We start from the raw sequence: 25,380 nt of genomic DNA, 5'->3' as shown, positions 1-25,380 counted from the left end.
TCATAGATAAGGGTGAGGAGCTTCACAATCATGAACGAGACACTAAATACACATGGTTTTGTGATACATCATTGATTATTCAAAATCATGCTCTAATACTATGTTTGTCGCAATCAGAGAGCACCCCTAAGTCGTAATCAACGTCTTCGTCCCCTCAGAGGCCTTAGACAAATCCTTCGCTTAAATCAATGCATCATTGATAGAATAAAAAGCATAATTAAACTTTTCTTCGAAGTTCAACTTCAATTCACATATATAGAAATAGAATCTATAATTGTCTCACATGAACATCTAAATATAAGCGTAAGAGAAATAGGACTTAGCCCTTACATTATTATAACGTTTCTCATAATAGAATACAAGAAAGTCTTTGAAAAAGGAAAATTAACTTGAACTAGCATCTCCATCCTCGGACTTGACAACTCATCAACTTGGGGGTATCATTCCAAGTTCTTCAAGAAGGACTAGAAACTCTTTGATGGCCTGAACCTACACTTTTTTATAGAAAATAGAATAGATATGGGTTAGTACAATCCACATGAATATATGGAAGTAAATAATTTAAAGACATTAACAAAGGGACATTTTAGTATAAACATGACAAGATCACTTTTAAAAACTTTTCTGCCCATTCCAAAAAAAAATACAAGTCGATAACACACCAACATTAAGACATATTAATATTCATGTTAAAGCATATTATCATTTCATATTTGTAGTCCATTTCATCAATATCTCACAATACCTTACACATAATCTCCATCCAATTCCACAGTGCAATGTTTATGTGAAGCCCCGTAACCCCACATAACCAAATAGCCTACCAAAGAGATCAGAAACATTGTCTTATACCCCATATAATATATTAACAAGTGTAATAACACCAGTCATTTCAATTTAGACCAACATCATTTATATCAAGTTAAACCAATATCATACACATCATTTATGCATAAAGAACCCACCCTAGAACTCCCGTTAAGGTCAACTTTTGAAATGTATTGGTAAACTCCCATAACCTTACCTACACTAAGTAACACCTCTTAAGTAGTACTAATTAGTTTTCCTCCTCTTACTTTCATTAATTTTAATTTCGGGAAACATCTCTATACCCGACACTAGACCATGTCAGCTAATCATTGTATCTGGTGTCAACCCTTTACACTCAAAAGAGGGAATCTGACTTGCCAAGGTAGGACATCAACATAATAATAACATCTAGGTGGATCCTCTAGCTAGGTTTCTTATGGGGGACATAGTTAAGGAACAAGGATGTTGTTACTAGAAACCCTCTTTATGCTAATTCTCATTATATTTTCCACCTTATGAGAACATTGGGGGAAGCTTCCTCATGAAGAGACCCTTTTCATTGTCAAGTTCACTAGGTGAAAAGCTAAACTCCATTTTTTAAGTATCTTTAGTTCTTTCACAAAATTACTACATATCATAGATATTTGGAGTTTAACACCTAATATAACATTTCCATAGGTCAAAGGTTATAGGATGAGAAAGTCCTTTCATAACAAACCTAACATCATCAAAGGACATTAGATCATAGACAAATCATAAGATGCAAATAAGAATTACCTTCATTTCCTCATTATAGTACACCTATGGTAATAGCACAACCATTATATTCATAGCATGTTCATACATTAATAACTTCATCATTAATACCTCAATTAACAAACATTACCAAAGATAGAGAACAACACTACAACAACATAGTCTTGACATGAAGATATTACCAATAGCCTCCATGAGATCCAATCAAGACTTCATTCAAATCAATTATATGTATCCATCAAATCATTTAAAATCATCATAGGATAGTCAATTATACAAGAACATACACAATTACATCACCTCTAGTAATTAATCAATACAATTCAAGCAATAGGAGTAGAGGGGAGTCAATGGTTTCTAACAGAATTAGATCAATAACACAATAAATATATTATATAAGGCAGTCCATGAAATAATAATGCTACTAGCACAAATATATCAATGTATAGACTCATTGTCTTCAGGCAATTCATCAAACAAGATCCAAGATCTCTGAAATTTAGGGAAGAACATGGGTTCTATTGAATTTCAATAAAAAAACATCAATTAACCACCATTCTACACTTAAATAACCCTATGTAATCATAATTCATCACAATTGATCCACATAAAACTCTTGTTATTTTGTGGGATTTAAAATGATATTTGAAAGGATCTATTGGGGAAAGAAATCCCAAGAATGAAAAGATTAATTCCTTAATGAAAAATTTATCCACAAATTTGAGTAGAAAACTTTGAGAATTGGTCTTCTTCTTAAAACTCGAATGCCTTTCAATTGAGGTTGGGTAGAGAGAGAATTTTAGAGAGAGGTGAGAGTTATTTGGATATAAAAATTGGATTTGATTTAAGTGGGTAAATTTGGTATAAAATTGATATAAAATTCATATTTTTACCCTCCCCTAAAATACCCAAAAGACCCCTTACTATATTAGACCTTTTTATGAAGTGAAATTTTACTTCAAATTTCATAATTTTTGTAGGGGAACAAGTTCGCATCGTGGATCTGTTCCCACAAGATTTCCAAAATTAATTTTGAGACAGTAGAATCCGCGATGTGGCCAAAATTTTTTGGCACACGTTGAGCCTAATCCGCTTGTCTAACTTTTTTAATGCCTGTACAGTTGCCTGCTGCCTTGGGCAGTTTGTTGGCCAATAGTTGGATCCTTTTAAAGGACCCCTAGGTTGGTCCTTCGGTGGTTGTACATGGTATTTTTGACCCTATAAACATTATGTTACCTATTTAAACAATTTTTACATGTTTTAGACTTCATACAACAATCCTAAACCTTCATAAGTCATAAGGATGTTGATTAGTTCAACTTAACTAGTTTCTGAACGTCATGGTTGTTTCTTGACGTTTAGGATCTAATACTTCTAAATGAAGTTTACTATATTAGTCGAGGTAAGGAAACATATTTTTATAAGTTATTCAATTGGTGATGCTTCAGTCTAGATTATTGGACTTCTAAGTAATAACAATATCCCCTTCATGGGGAATATCCGTCCTCGAATGACACCTTAAAATTTTTCTTTGGACTTTATTACTCAATACTAGAAACCCAACCAGCACCTGTATTTAATGATAACTCAATTAAAAAAAGTAGGACACATCAACTACATTTTTAAATACAACAATGCATCACAATAAAATAAAAATTATACCAACTACCAATTTTGCACATATTTCATCACTTCACATTTTCAAGGAGGAATGTCCTTGTCCTTCTCATATAGATCAACATATTCGACAAAAAGTAATACATAATATCACACTTATGAAATTTCACAAGAAGAAAGAACAAATAACTGATTAACTATACCAACCATATAATCAAGTATAATCATATACGAAGAACATATAATTCAAGACACATATAAAACATGGATTTTCACAAGAACATGCATAATTAAAGGAAATCATAGAAGTTTAAATGTACATAAGACCCTTCATAAATCAAAGGTAGGAGAAGTTACTAACCTCAACCATTAAAACAAGATAAAAGAAAAATATGAGGATATCAACACATCATATCAGCCTCGGCCTCCCAAGTAGAATTTTCCACAAGATGATTCTTCCAAAGAACATTATGGAAGCTGCTTCCTTATTCCTCAACTTCTTCCCTTGCCTGTATGAAATCTTAATCGGAACCTCTTCATAGGAAAGGTAAGAATCAACTTCTAAACATTTTAGAGGAACGATAAACACCAGGTCGCCGATGCATTTTTTGAGCATTGACAAATAGAACACCCGATGTACCCGAGCCAACTCAATAGGTAGTTTCAATTCATAGGGAACATTTGTAACGCGTTTCACAAACTTATAAGTCCCCATATATCGGGGAATAAGTTTATTTTTTTTATTAAACCTCTTCACACCTTTCATGGGTGATATCCTCAAATAGACTAAGTCCCCTTCCATAAACTAAAGGTCCTTCTTTCTATTTGTGGCATAAGATTTTTGCCGACTATGGGCCATCATCAATCTATCTCTCATGAGTCAGACATTCTTCGCAACATCATAGATTTCTTGAGGACCTATTAAATCAAACTCACCTACCTCAAACATTCCAATTGGAGATTTATTTATCCTCCAATAAAAGGGCCTCAAAGAGTGACATGGCGATACTTGATTGCTGGCTATTAGTGTAGGAAAAATCAATAAATTTTATATGGTCATCCCAATTATTATTGAAGTCAATCACACATTCCCTCTACATATCCTCTAAGATTTGGATGGTTCCTTCCACCAAACCACACATTTGTTGATGAAACATAACACTAAGTTTCACGTTGGTAGCAAGTCCACTTTATAATGCTTTCGAAAAGTGAGAAGAAATTTGCGTACAACTAAAGGAAATGATAGAAAAAGGAACTCCATGCATTCTCAAAATCTACTTGAGAGACAACTTATCACGTTCTTCTATCAAATAAGTAGCTTTGACGGGGAATAAAATGGAATGATTTCGTCAACCAATCAATCATAACCCAAATCGAATCATATTGCTTTTGTATATGAGGAAAACCTTCAACTAAATCCATACTGACATCTCCCCACTTGCAAGCATTAATATCTATATCTTGAGTTAACCCTCCTAGTGTTTGTTGTTCAACTTTGACTTACTGAAAATTAGGACATTTTACCACAAATTCCGCGATGTCCTTGTTCAAACCAATCAACTAATAGATCTATTGTAGATCACAATACATTTTGGTGGCACAAGGATGAATGGAAAATCGATAACCATGAGACTCTTCTAAAATTTATCCCCTTAAATCATCCATATCCAACACACAAAACACACCTTGTTACCTAAGTATTCCATTCCCCCTTGGGAGAATGACTCATTGTACTTACTAAGAACCTATTCCTTCAACAGCATCAAAAGAGGATCAAGATGTTTCTTAGAATTCACCTCAACCACTAAAATTATTTAGAGTTATGATGAACCATTAAAGCACCTTTTGGAATATCTTCAAGTAGAACACCAAACTGGGCCAATTTATGCACATCTTCCACTAACTCTTTCAACCATCACAAACATGGGACACACTAGCCATACACATTCGATTCAAAGAATCTGCATCCACATTGACATTCTTGGGTTGTAAAGGACACTTCTATCATAAACTTATAAAGACTCTAAATACCTCCTTTGTTGGAGATTTTGTTCTTTTTTAGTGAAAACATATTGGAGACTCTTATGATTGCTGAATACATCTACATGAACTCCACATATATAATGTCTGCATATTTTTAAAGCAAAAACTACGGCTTCTAGTTCAACATCATGAGTTTGATAATTCGTCTCATACAACTTGAGTTGCCTAGAGACATGATATTACCTTACCATATTGGATGAGGATGCAACCTAAATCTACTCGAGAACCTCCCCAATACACTGCAAACCTATTGTACCGTCTGGTTAAGTCAAAACTAGAGCAGAGGTAAGCTTATCTTTCAATTTTTGGAAGTGATTCTCACAAGCTTCCGTCCAATGAAACTTATTATTCTTTGGGTGTAGGGTAGTCAATGGAGAAGATAGATATTAAAATTCGTAAACAAATATCCTATAACACCCTGCTAAACCAAAGAAACTTTGAATTTCCATTGGAGTCAAAGTTAAAGGAAAATTCTTAACATGCTTCATATTTTTTAGATCAACCTCAATACCTGCACTAAACACAATGTGCCCATGAAATACTATCGAACTTAGCTAAATTTGAACGTACTCTATTTAGCAAATAGTTGATGTACCTTGAGGACTTGTCATAAAATCCTTAAATGACCCACTTGTTCATCCTCACTCTTGGAATATCAAAGATATCATTAATTAAAATAATCACAAATGAGTCATGATAATTCCGGAACACCCTATTCAAAAGGTCCACAAAATCCGCCGGGGCATTATTTAAACAAAAATCCATGTTTGTCACGACGAGAGAGAACCCCATAGTCATAACAATCGTTATAATCCTCTTAGAGGCCTTAGACAATATCTTTGCATACATCATCGTATCACTGGTAGAGTAAAAAGTGGAAAAATAAAAAAATTTCTTTGATGTTAAAATTCCACTCACATATATAAAAATAGAATCTATATTAGAATTACATGACCATTTAAACATAAGACTAAGAGAAATGGGACTTATCCCTATTGTCTTTCCGATATGTGTACCATGTTTGAGACACATCCTTGAGTTGATAAGCGTCGAGCTCGACTTTATCATTTGAAGTCACCACCACAGCATACAAGATCTTATAAACCTCATCTAGAAAGTCTTGAGGATCTTTATTTACGTTAGACGCAATGAACATTTAAGTGTTCATCCTTGTGAAATCTCTAAAACGAGAAGCCACAATACTAGCATTTTTATTCACGTGGGTGCAACATCCCAATTTACTTGAGACATTAGAGCTTGAGCTTCAGTAGTTATGACTTGAGCTTGAGTATCAATGACTTGAATCAATTTTTGTAAAACATCCCTTATTTTTCCATCCAAAAATAACTATAGGGCTTACCGGAGCTTGGCCACCTACATAAACTTGCTCTTGAGAAGAGCTTGCTTTTCTTGGGGACAAACCCTCGCGTTAGCAATGTCCTCTTCAACCTTTCTTGTAGATTCTTTTCTAGTAAAAATAGCCTATAACCATAGGAAAATGATTAAAAGAAGAGGACACATAGAGTTAAGACTCTTGAGGCACGACTTAAGAATACCAAAGATGTCAGAATTTCCTAAGCACCCCATAGCATCCCATTAATAAGAGTGGCGCGCTGCAAAATCTTGAACCAGACTATACGTAGACGTGGTTTTGTGAGACATCATTCAAAATATTATTCAACCTTTTGCTTTGATACAAAGTTTGTTACGATCATAGAGCACCACTTATTCTTAATCGGCATCTTCATCCTCTTAGAGGACTTAGACAAGCCTTTAGCATACATAATCGAGTCATTTCAAGAATAAAAAATTTAAAAACTGAAAACTTTTCTTTGAAGTTCAACTTCAATTCACATATACCAAAATATAATCTAGATTTGTCGCACATGAAAATCTAAACATAACAATAAGATAAACGGGACATAGCCCTTAAATTATTACAATATGTGTCATGATAGGAATTACAATGAAGTCTTTGAATAAGGAAAAAAGAAGTAGAATTAGCATATCCATCTTCGGACTTAAGCACTCACCAACTTGGGGATAGCTGTCCAAGTTCTTCTACAAGCACTATACACTCTTCAATGGCCCGATCCTACACATCGTGTGGCAAATAGAAGAGAGTTGAGTCAGTACAAACCACATGTACTAAGTATGGATATATTCAATTAAACCATTTGAATCCATGCACATAGGCATATTTATGCATAAACATGTCAATTTCATTTCGAAAGTAATATGTGCACATTCCAAGAGCATATAAAATTCCATACCACAACAACGTTAATAAATTTTCATATTTATTTTTAAGAGTATCAATATTTCATATTTAGAGTCCATTACATCAATACTTTTCAAGACTTTACTCATAATCCCAATATAAGTCCACTAGTGCAATATGCATGTGAAGCCCAATAACCCACATAAAGCAAGAAACTAGAAAAGAGATCATTAACATTGTCTTTTACCTCATATAACATCAAAACCAATGTAATTAACATCATACAGAACAGTTAAGACCAACATCATATGTCTCATTTATAAATGAAGAACCCACCCTCGAACTCCCCTCAAGGTCTACCTATGCAATGTAGAGGTAAACTCCCATACCTTTAACTACACTAAGTAACACCTCTTAAGTAGTACTATTTAGTGTTCATCTTCTTACTTTATTTCATTTATTTTACTTTCGGGAATCTTTGCCATAACTGATATTAGAGAATATGAGCTAAACATAGAATCTGGTGTCAACCCCTAACATTGAAAAGAGGGCATCCTACTTGCCAAGGTAGGACATCAACATCATCATAACATGTATGTGGATCCACTAGCTAGGTTTCCTATTGGGGAACCACTTAAGGAACTAGGAGGTTGTTACTAGAAACCCTCTTTATGCGAATGCACATTGTAGTTTCCATTTCATGAGAATACGGGGGAAGCTTCCTCATGAAGAGACCCGTCTCATTATGAAGTTCACTCGTTTCTAAGATAAATTTCGTTTTTGAAGTATCTTCAAGTCTTTGTTAACATTATTTCATATCATATGTCATAGGAGTTTAACCCCTCATATAGCATGATCATAGCTCATAGGTTACAGTATGATAAAGTCCTTTCATCACAAACCCAACATCACGTGAAAATATTACATAAAAGTATAATCAAAAGATGCACATAGGAATTACCTTCAATCCCCAATAATATTACATGTATCATCATCTCACAATCTTCATATTCATAACATGTTCATACAATTATAACTTCATCATTCATACATCAATTAATCAACATTACCAAATATAATCCAACAAAAAGTACAATAAATTAGTCATGACCTTGAATATCTTACCAATGACCTCCATGAAACCCATTAAAGACTTCATCCAAAATAAATGATATGTATCCATCCAATCAATGATAATAATCATATGATAGTCAATTATACAAGAACATACACAATTACATCACCTCTAGTCATTAATCAATAAAATTCAATAGTTAAGGTTAGAAGAAGAGGGACATTCGTGGTTGATTAAAGAATAAGATCAATAAAAAAATCAATACATGACATAAGTCCGTTCATGAAATAATAATAATAAAATTACCACCAATATATGAATGTATATACTAATCATCTTCAAACAAATTCATCAAACCAGATCCAAGATTTAAGGAATATATAGAAGAACGCGCATCCTATTAAATTTCAATTAAACAACATCAATAACCCATCATATACACTTAAACAACCCTAATTAATCCTAATTCATCACAATTGATAAAAATTTAGGTTTTAAAAGAAGTCCCTTGGGTAGAGAAACCATACATGTCTTGGGGCATTTCAAATCATCTTTGAATGGAGCTCTTGGGGAAAGAAATCCAATGACTATAACAATTCATAACTTGATGAATACTCTACCCAAGAGTTTGAGTAGAAATTTTTGCTAATTTGTCTTTTCTTCAAATTCCAATGCCCTTTAATGGAGGTCTGATAGAGAGAATCTTGTAGAGAAGTGAGAGTGATGTGGATTTCAATTTGTGGATTTGATTTGTGCAGGAAAATGTGGTATAAAAATGAATTATACTAAATATCTACTTTCCCCTAAAATATTCAAAATACCTCTCACTTAATTAGACCTTATTGTGAAGTCAAACATGACATCAAATTTAAGAATTTTCATTAGGGAACAACCTTGCGTCACAGAGATGGTCCCACAAGATTTCCAAAAACTAAATATGAGACAGTAGATTCTGGGACGTGGGCCTAAACTCTTCTCCCAATGTGAACATAGTCCGCGATGTGTACTGGTTTCATACATGTATAATTGCATGCTGCCTTGGGCTGCTTTTTGGCCAATAGTTGGGTCCTCATGATGCACCCATATGGTGATCCTTGGATGGACGTACCTTTACGTTTTGAACCTATATATAATATTTACATATTTAAAGTAGTTTTACAAGTTTTGAACTTCATATGACAATCCCAAACCTTAAGAAGACCTAAGAACATTTACTAGTTCAATTTCACTAGTTTTCGGACGTCATGGTCGTCCCTTGACGTTTAGGCTTTAATAGTTCTAAATGAAGTTTATTGCATTAGTATAGGTCTGGTTACATCATTTAAATAATAATTAATAGGTGAGTCTCTAGTCTAGGTCATTGGATTTCCAAGGTATAACAACTAACCTCGTCGCATTATCTTCCAAAACAATAAATCAGACAAATATAAATACAAGCCATGGTTATTCATTTAAGAATACGAACATTATTGTAGTTTTTATCTGAGAATACTATTTATCTTGTATGCCCTCTCATGTTTTTATAGAGTTTCATGGAAGACTTAAAAAAGAAGTTTTTGATCTTCCCCAAGTTAGAAATGTGTCTTCTCAATTATTCTTCTTTGCTTAAATAAAGGTTTAATTTCTTATACCCATTTCATTTTAATATAAGTTTTGGTGAAATTTATTATTTCTTGTTGTATGGCTAAAACCCCCATCCTTTGATTGTTATTTAGCAAATATGAGTTGATATTATTGTTGAGCCATGCTTGCTGAAATACAAGATATATTTTGAATGGTTATTTAACCTAGTGGTTGTGGTTTAATTTAATGTTTGTAGTTCAAAATACAAAAAACACCAATGTATTTATGGCTTGCTCAAAAGAGAGGACGCAAAACCAAGGCTGCTAGACTAATAGTCTAAGGCATGGGTCCGCACAAGGTTCAGCCCGAGAGGGTGAGCCCTAGTATCTCAATGTCAATTGAAACATGGGTTTGATTCACACTCCATGTTCTGAGAAAGATTTATCGACAATATAATAAATCACAACTCGATATACTTAGTGGGGTAAGGCGTAGACTGACCTTTATGCAGAAAATGGGTGTTTGAGAGGAACCTATTTGAAACGGGGTAAGTTGCTCGAGAGAAAAATTATTTCCATCTAAAGCTTAGCCTAGTCACTCTTATCTTGACAATTTCCTGTAGAAAGCATGTTACCAACAATTTATGTCATAATGTACTGCCATCACACTCCAAGAACTTCTCTTCATACTTGATTTTACTTTTCTTTCTACTTTTTTACTACTTGTGACAAACCCCATAAATATTTGACACTTTAGTGTAACCATTTTAAATTTACAATGTTTTTATTTGTTAATCTCTTCTGACATGACTAATTAGAATAAAATTATATGTATTTATATATTCTCGAAACCGCTAATTTTGGGCATGACCACAACCTTCAGTTGGGTTACTATATTATAGATCATCCTAGAACTTTACTTGTAGTTAGTGTCGTCGGTAACGATAAACATTAAAATAGTGGACCTACCGGGGAGTGCAGTTATGTGTATGTTGCAAAGTAGAGCCTTTGTTTTATTTTTGCCATAGTTTTACTAGCCTTACTCTTGATTGTGTTCTGTGAGGTTGTTCTTTGAAGTAAGGTAACTTGGTTGAATACGGACACACAAATCTATGGATTTCCCTCCACCGGAGGTAAAGAGGATCAAAAATTGCCTATAGACCTTAAGTGGTTGTAGGGAGAACAAATGGACATATTGTGGGAAAGATTTAATGATCTAATAGCTCAAGGCAAAAATCATTTCATCCATGATATGTTCTTCTAAGATTCTTAAATATAAACCTATGCCCCGGAAATAAGCAAACACTTGACCATCCTATTCCTAGAGGGATTGTACAACTTTCTTACATGATGGCTAGCTAGTTGCTAGACCACGTAGCTGAGGTTGAGCGAGAAATAGAGAAAGACGTTATGCTAGCGATGTTGAGGACATAGGTAGATGGATTGGACAAATGGGTGATGAAGATCGAATCTCAGTGCAAATGAAAAGGAAATATGTTTCCCTCTTTAGAAAAATAAGAGTCATAGGGACACAGAGGTGGACGCTTTCCATTGGAATGCTCTCAACCAATTCATTGAAGTTGAGTGAGCAAGGTGGAGCACTGCAAGAGTTGAAAGAGGACACTGAAGGTATGTAGCATATAATTTGGTGTCACTCCCAAAGTGTCAAGAAACTAGAAAATCTTTTAAAGCATGCATTACCTTATGTTTACACAAAAATAAAAAACAAGGGGTTACCTCATCATGAAATGGGTGCCTCTAACTCTGAAGCTTAAAGCATTGACTTGCATCGTGCCACAATGATAACTATGGCGTTGTTTTGGAGACAAACCAAAACCCTTTTAATTGATTTTTTTATTGATAAAATAAAAGTGTGATGTTTGTATAGATTTAATGTAGGGGAGTGATTTACAAAAAGTTTGAAGGCGAGCGACAAATCCGATAGGTGAACCGACGACGGGTGGGCGAACTAGATCTCTTCTCCGATGCAACTCATGACTCCTTTAGCTTGGATCTTGTAAAACTCGGTGATCCATAGTAAATTATTCGCACATCACCAACTAGGTCGGTGATCTCAATGGATACCATGGTTGAGATTTCCGCATGAGCCGAAGATCCTATTCTATTTGGCAAAGCAACCAGATACTCGACATTTTGCCGAGTTGATGGGCAAGATTAATTAGTATCGTCGAATGCACACAAACTGGACAGTCACTCCGAGCAAGATGGTTAAAAGTTCATTTTCATTTGCTGTCTCTCATTATTTTTTCTCTGCAAAAACTCTCATCAGCCACTCTAGATATATATTTCTTGCACGTTTTAGAGTATTTTAGTTGTGGAACCATGCTTGGATTTTTATTGCATACTCCTTAGCATCTTTGTAGTATTTTTAATCGACATCAAAGCTTGGTTATTCGAACTCTATATCTATTTGTATGAAATTATACTGATTTGTATAATGTGAAACTTGCTGCATCTTTATTGAATATCTCTAGGTCAATGCAATTGCGCATTTTATCAATTGCTATTTGATAGTACTTTCTTTAATGTAGGAATCTCATTCGAGTCTACTTTAAGTTAAAATCATTTTCTATATAAGAATGTGCACATGTTATGAGTATTGGTTGAATCATTTCAGTAAAAGATTCAAATGATATCATCAGGTGTTGCAGGTTAATTAAGAAGACGGGTTTTACATTGGCATGTTAAGCCATTTAGCAAGCTGGATTAGGCTCACAAACAACTCGACGGTTCTCAACCTCACTTTTCACTTTAAACATAATGATAAATGAGTTGAATTTTCTATAACATTTAGAGAAAAGTGTGATGTCTCTGAACGTCTTGGTGACTCACCAAAAGACTTCTTCATTTGCCTTTTTTCTGCACCTTTTTACACTATATGAACTATGTTTGGCGAATCACCTAAGTGGACAACCACTTAACCAACTGGTTTTGTGAAGTGATTCTACACTCGAAATCCCACTGCTCTTATTTAAATAAATTCTGACATTGTCTTCAAGTCTTTATCGAAATCTCTAGACTAAAGGTAGTACAGAGAGACATACCACCCCGACAGGTAAGAATACAAGAGTATAAAAGAGATGAAAAGATAGTATACCTAGTAAAGAATAAGAGAGAAGAAGAAGGCATGTTCTATTAGGAGGTTTTCCATTGACCCCACTATTCAATAGAGGGAACGGGGTTCCATAATTCTATCCATGCCTTAGAAGCAGCTCATGACATGGATAAAATTGTAGTGGCAAATATAATTGTTGAAGCCACAGCTGACGCAACAAAAGCCGTTGAAACCTAAAAGAAAAATGATGCAACTTCAAGTACTAGAATCCATATCAGAATCTATGCACTGAGCGCTGATGCTCTAACAGACGGAACGCGCATTTAGACATGATCCTTTCTTCACCTCTTTCTCTATCTTACATTAGTTACACATTCAAATACTTTTATAATTTGCATTTAAGGACAATTATTTTTTATGGTGGGGGTGAGACTCACCTTTGTATTGTTTTAAGTCATGATTTTATTATAGTTGGGTTACCTGTTTTTCATTGTGTCTTATACTACTTTTCGTGGATGTTTAAGATTATGACTTATTTTTTACTATAAGATAATTCGAACTTTTACCCTGCAGACAAATTTTCATTTTTCAAAAAATTTCGTTAACCACTTTTGTTTAAATTGTCTAATCTCGTACAAATTTAATTCTTGATGTAAATAAATTTCAATGATTAAATAGTTCTCTCAATCAAACAAACATGATATTGCAGCTACAATGAGATCAAATGAAGTCACATAGAATATATGTGAACTCTTGGCATATCATTGTGATTAGCAATGTATCAAATTGATTTCTTTTTTGATGATAATTTCACACAAGCGAAAGTGTGTAGACATGTTTGGCTTTAGTATGAACCCCTTATGTGATGAGTTTACTATGAACCATTCATGAATGAACCTAGAATTTGCCTTGTTAGTATAGTATACTATGTGATGCTTTCTATCTATATTATATTAGGAAATTTTATAGAGTGTGAGACAATTTGAGATATACCGCTTTGGTGAACTCCCTGTAAGTGTGTGAATCTTTCTTGAACACCCCTTGGACTTTGCCTTTCTTTGGAAGAAACTTACTACCTATATTTCTCATGACTAGTGATTTTGTGAATATCTCACTTAAGCCAAAAACTTATGTTGGGGGTGTGGTGAAAAGAAAAAGGGAAAGTCACGAAGTGCAACAAAAGTCTCCCTTAAATCATGACATTGCAAGGTAATGGAAACCCTCCATATAATATAAAAAAAGAAGAAAGAGAAAAATAAAAGAAAATAAAATAATGAAAAGAATGTTTTGGGATAAAAGTACAAAAGGAATTTGGATTTCAAAGCAATCAATGGACGTGAATTATAGGATGACTTAGAAGTAGTAGATGAGAAAAATTGATAGAAGAAGGTGACGAAAAGGAAGTGTTGTGAGATCCACAATTCATGAGGATCGTTACTCACTAATCCTAAATTACTATACCTTCGCAGTCAACCCCATTACTTTCCTTTAAAAGGCCTCTTTGATCTTGAGAGAGCTGAAACGGTTGTTGACTAGAAAATAAGGGCAATCATTTGGGTGAAAATATGCATCGTGTTCATCATTTCGAGTGTGACCATTGCATTAGATTCCTTAGCTTAAGTAGATTAACCCGTGTGCATAAATATGGAATCATTCTTTGTATGTGAGCATTCAGATACTCTTGTTAAGCGTGAAAATGCAATAATAGCAAGTGTTTTGAGTATGAGAATCTTTGGTTTGATTTGTGCATTCATTATTGAGTCTTGTTTATCTCTATTTGATATATCCTTCTTGAGAAAATGAATTTGAGTTTTAATTAAGGACAAACAAACATTTATGTTGGGTAGGTTAATGAGTCAAGCAGTTGGACTCATTCAGGGCATTATTTTAATACAAACAATGTCCAAAATTTCTTATTTTATCCAAATATCTAATTAAAACCTTTTAAGTTTCATGTATTTGAAGATTTATGGAAAGCGTGGACACTATGACGCTAAAAGGAACAAAGAAGGCTGAAAAACAAAGAAGTTGAAGCCTCAGCATCGGCAAGTACACTTGGTGAGTCTCCAAAGGGATATACTCCATCTTTTGTTCGAGTACATGAAGTATTGAAGGAAGAGGTTCAAAATAATGAGAAAGGAGTAGTTGATGCACCGCCAAGCAGTTCTACATAGCATTACTATACCGCCCAATGGGCTAGACTTTGATGATTTCGAGGGATAGCACAAAAATACAATGAAATAAAAGAAGAGGGAGTTGCTGAGTCATCCAAAGACCTCGACAAACCTCGTCGAATTATTCACCATACCAATAAATCAGAAAACAATAAATACTAGCCTTAGTTGTTGTTTTTATGAATTTAAACATAATTATAGTTTTTAGCTAGGAATAATAATTTTCTTGTATTTTTTCTCATGTTTTGAGAGGGTTTCTTGGAAGACTCGAATAAACAAGACGTGAGTCTTCTCCATTTTTTGTTCATTTCTTAAATAAGGTTTAATTTCTTATACCCATTTGATTTTAATAAAAATTTAGGTATAATTAGTATTTTCTTGATGTGTGGCTAAAACCCCTAATTCTTGAGGTGTCATTCATTATATATGAGTTAATATTATTGTTTAGTCTTGCTTACTGATAGGTTAGATTCCTTTTAATTGTGATTTCACCTAGTATTTATGGTTTAATTGAATGAATTTGTAGTTGAAAATAAAAAACCTTTTCTGCTTGCTCGAGAGAGATAGAGGTCGCGAAACCAAGACCGTTTTATTGATGGATAAATGAGTGGGTCGACATGAGGTTCAACCCGAGAGGATGATCCTTAGTCTCATATACTAACATTCACCTAGAGAGTGTGTGATGTAAGGCGTAGGCTGGCCTTCATGTAGTAATTGGGTGTCTGAGATGAACTCATTTGAAATGAGATAAGGTGCTCGAGAGAAAACTTATTTCCATCTAAAGCTCAAACTAGCCACTATTATCTTGCAGATTTCCTATCGAAAGTATGTAACCAACAATTGATAAAAATTTATATTGCAGTCACACCCCATGAACTTCTCCCCATACTTGATGTTCTTTGAATTTCTATTATGTTTACTACTTGTGAAAAAACCCCATCGATATTTGACACTTAAATGTCACCCACTTTTTATTTACAATGTTTTTATCCGTTAATATCTTTATCTACGACAAATTAGAATGAAAATCTTTTGAACTAATTTTTTTTCGAAACCTCTCGCCTTCCACCTACACCTTTAGATATAACAAAATATATGGAATTGGTACAAACACATGTACTATGTATGACTCAATGCATAAAATTATGAAAATGGACATTTATGAGAAATATGCTCTTTATGGTTTAGACATCGGAGTATAAGGATAAGAATCACATTAACACACAAAACAACACAATTAGAAGACTATACAAATGATAGCCTCATTATATGAAAGTTACAATAAAATTACTATAAGGCTTACAGTGACTTCACTGTAAGTTTATGTAAAATTCAAATATCACAATATAGCATTATAATACATCCAAAACAGATAGCAAAGAGATACTCCTACCGAAGATAATGCTAAGTCTCACTTGAATGAGTTATGAAGAGACCCCATACAGTCCGTTCACACACACCTTAGAGAAACTTTAGACTATATATCGTAAGATCATTCTCACTTTATACAAAAACATATACATATATATAATATAACATTCCACTCCAAAATTTTATCAGAAGACATAAGTAAATCAAGAAGAGAACGCCCATACACCCACCCAAGATTAGCTAAATAAACCTTAAGTACCTAAGTTGAGTTGATGTCTAATTTATCAACCAACTTTCCTATATAGAGTAATACTTAAGATTTTACTAGATAAGACATGACGTGAACATTCCTATTCCCCCTTCAAACCTTAACGAGGCAACCCTTAAGATACTATACATAAGTACTTATTCATTTACATACTTTCTAACTTTAGTCATTTTCTTTATTAGTTCACCTAAGGGACATTCAACATATAAGGACATTCAAGTAATGGTCTTTGAGAAGACCTAGGGACTCACTCACTAACATATTCAAAGCCTAATTCTGCAATGTCTAGATAGCGCCTCATACCACATACTAAACTTCATAGAACTTTTTCAAATTAGTGGGTATCCCATATGATGAGAATAGACAATTAAAAACATAGACCATACTAGCTATGCATGGAATCTTGAGTCATGAACCCACTGCATTGAAGATTTGTTGTACGAGTCAATGGTAGAACTAGGACACATCCCATATAGGCACATGGTAAGGAATATGAAGAGTTTATTTGTAATCTAGTCTCATCCATAACTGGAACTATTTCCCAAACCATACTCACTCAGTTCTAGCCTTTGTTCTCCTAGAGAAATTCAATAACAGATTAAATGAAAAGGATCCATAGTGAGTTAACAAACCAATCACATTAACCCTTACATAAGAGAAACCCTAGAGTTGCCTTACGATGGTAAACATGATAGCTCATGATTTTCCTAGGGATGACTTTATGCTGTTCCAGCCACCTAACATTAATCCACCATTCACACAAGAAGGATACCATTACATTTTTCGACTTCAAGGATATGATAACTCTACATCTAGGTTGAAGGTTCAAAATAAAGGAGATTCTTAGAAACGTTCAAGGTCACATGTAAATCACCCATACAAGACTAAGAAGCTTTAGCATACTAAGTCAAGAAGTCGTATTCACATTATACATGTATCAGGTAAGGGACTCATGTCTACCAAAAAAAGAAACAAACATACTTCACATATATCATACAATTCAAGAAAACATATAAGTATAACTAACATCATTTATAGGTCTCCCTTTTTACTACTATAATATCATAAATATAACCAGCATATGACTTACATAATCAAGTAGCAAGAATCATGCATCAACCCTAGGACTACACACATAAGGACGTAGTCATAGTCTAACATGAACACCAAATGTGAATAGAAGAAACATACTTTCACATTATTCGTTTTTAGATAGATATGATAATACTTTACATAGAACAACTACACAAACCATCATAATACATAAAGTAATGTTGGAAATGCCAAGATAATCGTAATTCATAAATTAACAGCGACGAGGCCACATAATTAACAAGTAAATTACACAGCACCGCCACCATAAGTGGACCATACCAATCACAATATAATTTAAGACTTAAACTACATAAAATAATAGAATTAGGGCAGCGTACAACCAATTAAATCTCACAACCTTAATCCATAGATAAATAATCCAAGACAATACTCGAAGTCCTATACCTATGCTCACGATAACTAATTCCATCAAATACTTATAATCGACAAGGAATTAACGGTAATTCAACATAGATTTATGAATTTAGGGCAGCATACTAACAATTCTTACATAATTATATCGTAATTAAATAGTTATAATCAAACTAAATAAGAATTAAATAGCATAAAGACATAATCAATTCACCAACAAAGTATTCAAAAACTAGGCTGCAAACCACCATCAATGGTTGCCCATGGACGGGCGTGAGTCAAAAAATAGACCATCTTGCTTGACCGTCGATGGGATTAGAGACTTGACTTTGGGAAATTAATATTCCAAGGTTAAGTGATAACATATGCCTCCCACCTACGGTGCGTCAGTCCATCTACTGGGAGGGGATGCCCTCCGTAGCTGAGGCTAGTCTGGACAACCTTTGCCTAAATGATGGGTCCTTCCTCAAGAACCCTTGGTTGGTCCTTGGGAAGTTTAGCCCAAATGTTTCCAACCCCAATATGTTTTTATACGAGGTTAGGACCTCTCACAAAAATGTCATCCAAAAAAACATGTAAAACTCAATGAAACACTCTAAGAAACACAAGGTTGTTTCAAGGCAAACCTTTTAGACATCATGGACGTTCTTGGATGTTTGATCACCAAACTTCGTGAAAATTTAACCAGTGACTCCTAACCTAACTTTGACCCATTTCAGGACTTTCAATAATCATTACACAAGAATTAGGCTCTAGTTAAACCTAAGTCGTTTTTGAGGTATTAGAATCTCCTCCACTTAGACAACATTCATCCTCGAATGACACTTTCTTCTTTGTAACCCCTTTTTAGAGAAAAGAAACTCAAGACTAGCAGTACATAACCATAAAACACCATACACAATATACCATTAGGAACACCAATTTCACATACTTCTGGAGACGCAAAACACAAAAAGCTAGAAACTAATCTACAACTTATTATTCAATAAGACTCAGATTATTCATTTCTAATAGCAAAAATTCATTTTATATTAATTATCATTCTTTTATATATAAATTATATACACGTTACAACTTTTTCAAACAAAGAACGATTTAGTAAATTTTCCAAAAATTTTGTAGTAAGCTGCCAGGCATTATAGTGAAACATGCTTCAATATTTCAAAAATGTAATTCTTAGGTAATTGATGATAAAAGCATGCCAATGTGATAGACAAAATGATATTAAATCAATTTAAAATATATAATAAGTTCATAAGATGCACAATTCAAGGAATAAATAAAATTCAATTCCAACAAGACTACTAAGCACAATGCAACATGAAACATTCTACAATGACTTTCTATTCTCAATCTTGAGTTGAATAGAAGAGATGAGACGATTAATTAAAACTTTACTAATCATCATACTCCCCCACTTAGAAAGAAATCAGAACACTAAAGGACAAAGACAAGAACTTCCATCATCATCATCATCATCCTCATCCGACTTTGATCCCCTAGCCCAGAGTTCATATAATTGTTATTTGGAGTATAATCACCCGACAAACATGTAAGAACTTTCTTATCTACCTTTACTCTAGACTCAATAGTAGGAAAATTCCTCACATCGTGACCACCCTTACCCCAACCATAGCAACTAGTGGTACGCATTCGGCATTGCTTAAAGTGTTTCTACCCACAAGTAGAACAAGTAGGCTTACCATCTTGAGAACCATAACCCTTCTAAAGTTTGACCTTAGGATTCCTAGGTTCATCTTGAGTTAGAGCCTTCTTCTTGAACCTTGGTTGGTTTTGCTCACTTATTCCACTCTTCTTCAAGTTTGTAGAAATCCTGCTAAGCTTGGACGATTTGATGGATTGAGCATAACCATGACTGTAGACAAATTCATGTCACCATGGAACATGGCCGTACTACATTATTCATTCTCAGGGTCGTCGACACCGGTCATAAACCTACTCATCTCATACCTAGGGTTAGACACAAAAGATGGAGATTACCTAGACAACCTAGTGAACTTCAAGGAATACTCCTCAACACTGATATTGCCTAGCTTGAGATTGATAAACTCTTCAACCTTCACCTCCCTCCTCTCACGAGGAAAGTACTTTCCTAAGAAATCCTCCATAAACTCTTCCCTCTCTATAAGACCTGACTCAAACGGCCTATTATCTTTCTATTGAGTATACCACACTTAAGTAACCACCACATCTAGGAACTCATGGGGATCCTGTCTAACCTTAGCACAAAGAAAAATAGGAGGATTCATACTCACAAAATCTCAAAAACTAGATGTCTTATTGGTCTCCACAACATTCACTCTAGGTTCAATACCCCTATTCACATTAGTAGTCATGGCTTGGGCTTAAGTAAGTGAAGCCTCTCTATTTTCACCATTATTCTTTTCAGGGAGAACTACAAGAACCTCATTACCTTTACCTACAATAGGGACTTCAACACCTTGAGCACCTTGAAGAACTTGATCAACTTGAAGAGAAATGTCCTCATTCACCCTTCCCTCTTAAACCTTCTGTCAGCCATCATTATATTATTCGTTCTCTTACAAACACAAAGAAAAGAATTAAGAAGGATTCTAAAAGGTTTTACTTCATGGCAAGATAGAAAACTAGAGAATGAAGGGAAACTCTAACGTCCTATAGCCTTTCAACCATAGATGTGTCGCGACTCACATTAATGATGAAGACTCTACAAGACGTGGATTTATGAGACTTTTTCATTCCTAAGACAACTCTCATAGTTATGCTCTAATACAACCTTTGTCACACCTAGAGATCACACCCTAGAAGATCTGTCACTCTCGAAGCGCAACATGTCGTACTTGACCTCTCGAATGTCTTGTACAAGCCCTTGAGTTCATTCATTGCATACATGTATGAGAAGTAGTTAGGAATTAAAACTTTTCAAACATAAAATCTTATTACGTCTTTCTAATTTAAATTATAAGAAAATACAAAGTCTAGACATATGTAAAACTAAGACTCGAGAATACTTGGGACACGACCCATACAATATGAAATACAGTATTACTTGCTCTATTACAATACTTTGAAATAAAGAAAACAAAATATTACTATGCCTTCGAGTCAAGTGAGGATATAATTCAATTTTGCTTTAATGATAACTAGATTTCAAACTTGCTTCAACGATACCTTTCACCTTCCACCTACACCTTTAGATATAATTTTTTTTATAGAATTAGTACAAACACATGCACTGAGTATGGATTAAATCATAAAGTCATGAAAAAAGATATTAATGAAAAATATTTTCTTTTTGATTAAAACATTGTACTATAAGAATAAGAATCACATTTAACCACCAAACAACACAATTACAAGACATTACAAATGATAGCCACATTACGTGAAAGTTACAGTAAGATTATAGAGAAGCTTACAGTGACTTAATTGTAAATTCGTCTAAAATTCACATATCACAATATAGAATTAAAATACATCGAAAAACATAACCATGAGATCCCCTTACTTAATATGATTCTAAAGCTCAGTTGAGTGAGTTCTAAAGCGACCTCCCATACAATCCCTTCACACACACCAAAGAGATCCTTTACACTATCTATAGTAAGGTCATTCTCACTTCACAAACACACACACACACACAGATATATATATATATATATATATATATATTACATTCTCATCCAAAAATTTATCAAAAGACTTACTTATGTCAATCAAGAATAAAACACCCATGCTCCCTCCCCAAGATTACCTAAATAATCTTTAAGACCACCAATGTTAAGATCATGCCTAATTTATCAACCAAATTTCCTTTCCATAGTCATTATTAAGACTTGCCTAGGTAAGACATGATGTGACCATTCCTATGCCCCCTTCATACCTGAACTAGGCAACCCTTGAACAACTCTAAATAAGTACTTATTTATTTACATGCTTTGTAAGTAAAATCATTATCTTCATCAGTTCTTGTAAGAGACATTCAACATATAAAGATATTCAAGTTATGGTCTTGGAGAAGACCTACGGAATCACTCACTAAAATCTCAATGCCTAATCGTGCAATGTCTAGATAGCATCCCATACCTCCACCTAAACTTCATAGAACTTCTCCAACACTAGTGGTGTACCATATGATGAAAATAGGCTTTAACCGACATAGACCATACTAGTTTTCCATGGTATCCGGAGACATGAACTTACTCCATTGGAGGTTTTTTCAATGGGCCAATGGTAGAACTAGGACACATCCCTTGTAGGCACACAGTTAAGGAATATCAAGGATTTTCTTGTACTATTGTCTCATGATTAAGCAGAACTACTTCCAAAACAATACTCACTAGGTGATTGCCTTTGTTCTCGTATAATAATTCATTAAAGGAGTACATAAATAGCTTCCATATATAGTTGACAACCCAATCACATTACGCCTTAACAAAAAAACCTCTAGGGTTTCCATTCAATGTTTAAGACGATAGATCAATGATTTTCCTGAGGATGATTTCATGCTGTTCTAGAAATGAAACCTTAAGTCCACCATTCACACAAGAAGGATACCATTACAACTTTTGACTTCAACTATATGACAACCATATATCTAGGATAAAGGTTCCACATAAAGGACATTCTTAACAATGTTCAAGGTCACATGTAAATCACACATAAAAGAATGTGAAGCTTTAGCATATACATGTATCAAGTAAGGGACACAAGTTTACAAAAATAAGACACACTTACTTCACATATAGTATACCTTTCAATAAAAACATTGGTATAACCCACATCATCTATATGTCACTTTATTTACTACTAAAATATCATCAATATAACCATCATAAGACTCACATAACCAAGTATGAAGAATCATGCATCAACCCTAAGACTACTCACATAAGGTCATAGTCATAGTCTTATATGATCACCTAATGTCAATAAAAGAACACATACTTTCACATTACACATATGTAGATAGATATGATCATACTTCACATAAAACAAGTACACAAACCAGCATAATACATCAAGCAATACCGACAAATCCATGATCATCATAATTTATAAAGTAACACCGATGAGTCACATGATTCACCAGTAAAACACATAGCACTACCAACATAAGTTGACCATACCCATCACAACATAATTCAAGGCTTAAAATACATCAAATATAGAGAATTAGGGAAGGGTACAACCAATTCAATCTCACAACTTCAATCAATAGCTAAATCATCCAACATAATACTCAACGTCACTAACCCATGCCCATGATCACCAATTAAATCTAATACATAGAATCAACAATGAATCAAAGTTAATTCAACATAGATTGATGAATTTAGGGCATCATACTAACAAGTATAACATTATTCTATCATAATTCAATAGTCCTAATCTAACTACATAATGTTTGAAAAGTTTTATGTAAAAACCCATGGATAGATATCAAAATTGAACAAATTCATCTTTTAAAGACTTTGGAAATCACTTTGAAGTTTGGTTCCTTGTAGAATAGAGAATCATGCATGAACTCCATACCTTGTAGAATAGAGAATCATGCATGAAGTCCACCAAGTTTGGGTCCTTGTAGAATAGAGAAATTCTTAGAGATTTTTTGTTTTGATTTAGAATAATGAATTCATGTAGGTGTTTAAGACATATAAACTATTTATAAAACCCAAAATACCCTCCTGAAACCATGCAAACAACTATTTGGATGTGACATTAATTTAGAAATTCACCTCTTTACTTTAGAATAATCTACCTGCAGGTGTAGACCACCATCGATGTTTTCCGATCGACGGGGCGTAAGTCCACAAATGTACACTCCTGTCTGACAGTCAATGGGATCAGAGACTTGCCTTTGTGAGCTTAATGGACTATCCTCTCTGAATTCAAAGGGATCAGAGACTTGCCTTTGGTATCTTAAGATCCCTAGGATAAGTCATTACCTACGAATCATACCTATGGGGCATCAGTCCATCTACGGGGCGTCGATGCCCTTTGTAGGTGAGGCTAGTCTGGACAGCCTTGGCCGAAAAGATGGGTCCTTCCTCAAGGACCCTTAGTTTGTCCTTGTGGACTTTCACCATGACAGTTCTATCAATAATATGTTCATATACAAGTTTTGGGTATGTAAAACATGACAAAACACATTAAGACACACAAGGTCGTTTCAAGGAAAACCTTTCAAACGTCATTGATGTTTGATCTCCCAAAGTTCATGAAACTTTAACCACTGCTACTAAACTCCTTTTAACCCATTTTAGGACATCAAATCATAAAGACACAAGCATTATTATCTAGTTACACCTAAGTCGTTTTAGAGGTATTACAAAGCCCTTCTCTAAATATATAAGACACGTGGTATTAGAGTTTTGTGGATAAGAAAGGTAGCAACTCAAGATAGAGGATATCTTACACTGTAATGATTGATGAGGAAAATCACTAGGGACTAATTAATGATATATTTTGTAAGAACACTTATATTAGTGAGATAAACGCAAAAAAAAACTATTGATCATGGCGATGACAGTGCAATATTACTTTATTCTCCATTAATTATGGGATATCATTAAAGGATTTGATGCTACACAAGTAACATGTGTTACAATGCTTAAACTATTCTAAAATTATTAGAATAGTAAGCTGTTGTAGTAAAAAAATTATCCAATTAAGAATCGTAGTCAAATCACGTAAGGAGTGATGTAAGGATAAGAATTAAAAGAGTAAATTATCATGCAACTAATAAATTCAATAAAAGAAAGTGGGTGGACGATTCCACAAAATTTAATTAGGAACCTTCGTAACCAGTTATAAACAATTACCTAGTGAAAATATGTGTTAGACAATTTATATAGGGTGTGGGGGTTTACAATGATATTAAATAGGGTACAATTGTTGTCTTAATAAAGTTTAACAACATAGAATAAGGTGGATAATT

Source organism: Solanum lycopersicum, chromosome 4, assembly GCF_036512215.1.
Source record: "Solanum lycopersicum chromosome 4, SLM_r2.1".
Taxonomy (NCBI): Eukaryota; Viridiplantae; Streptophyta; class Magnoliopsida; order Solanales; family Solanaceae; genus Solanum; species Solanum lycopersicum.
The sequence above is the reverse complement of the archived record's forward strand: the minus strand, read 5'-3'. Positions refer to the sequence as shown.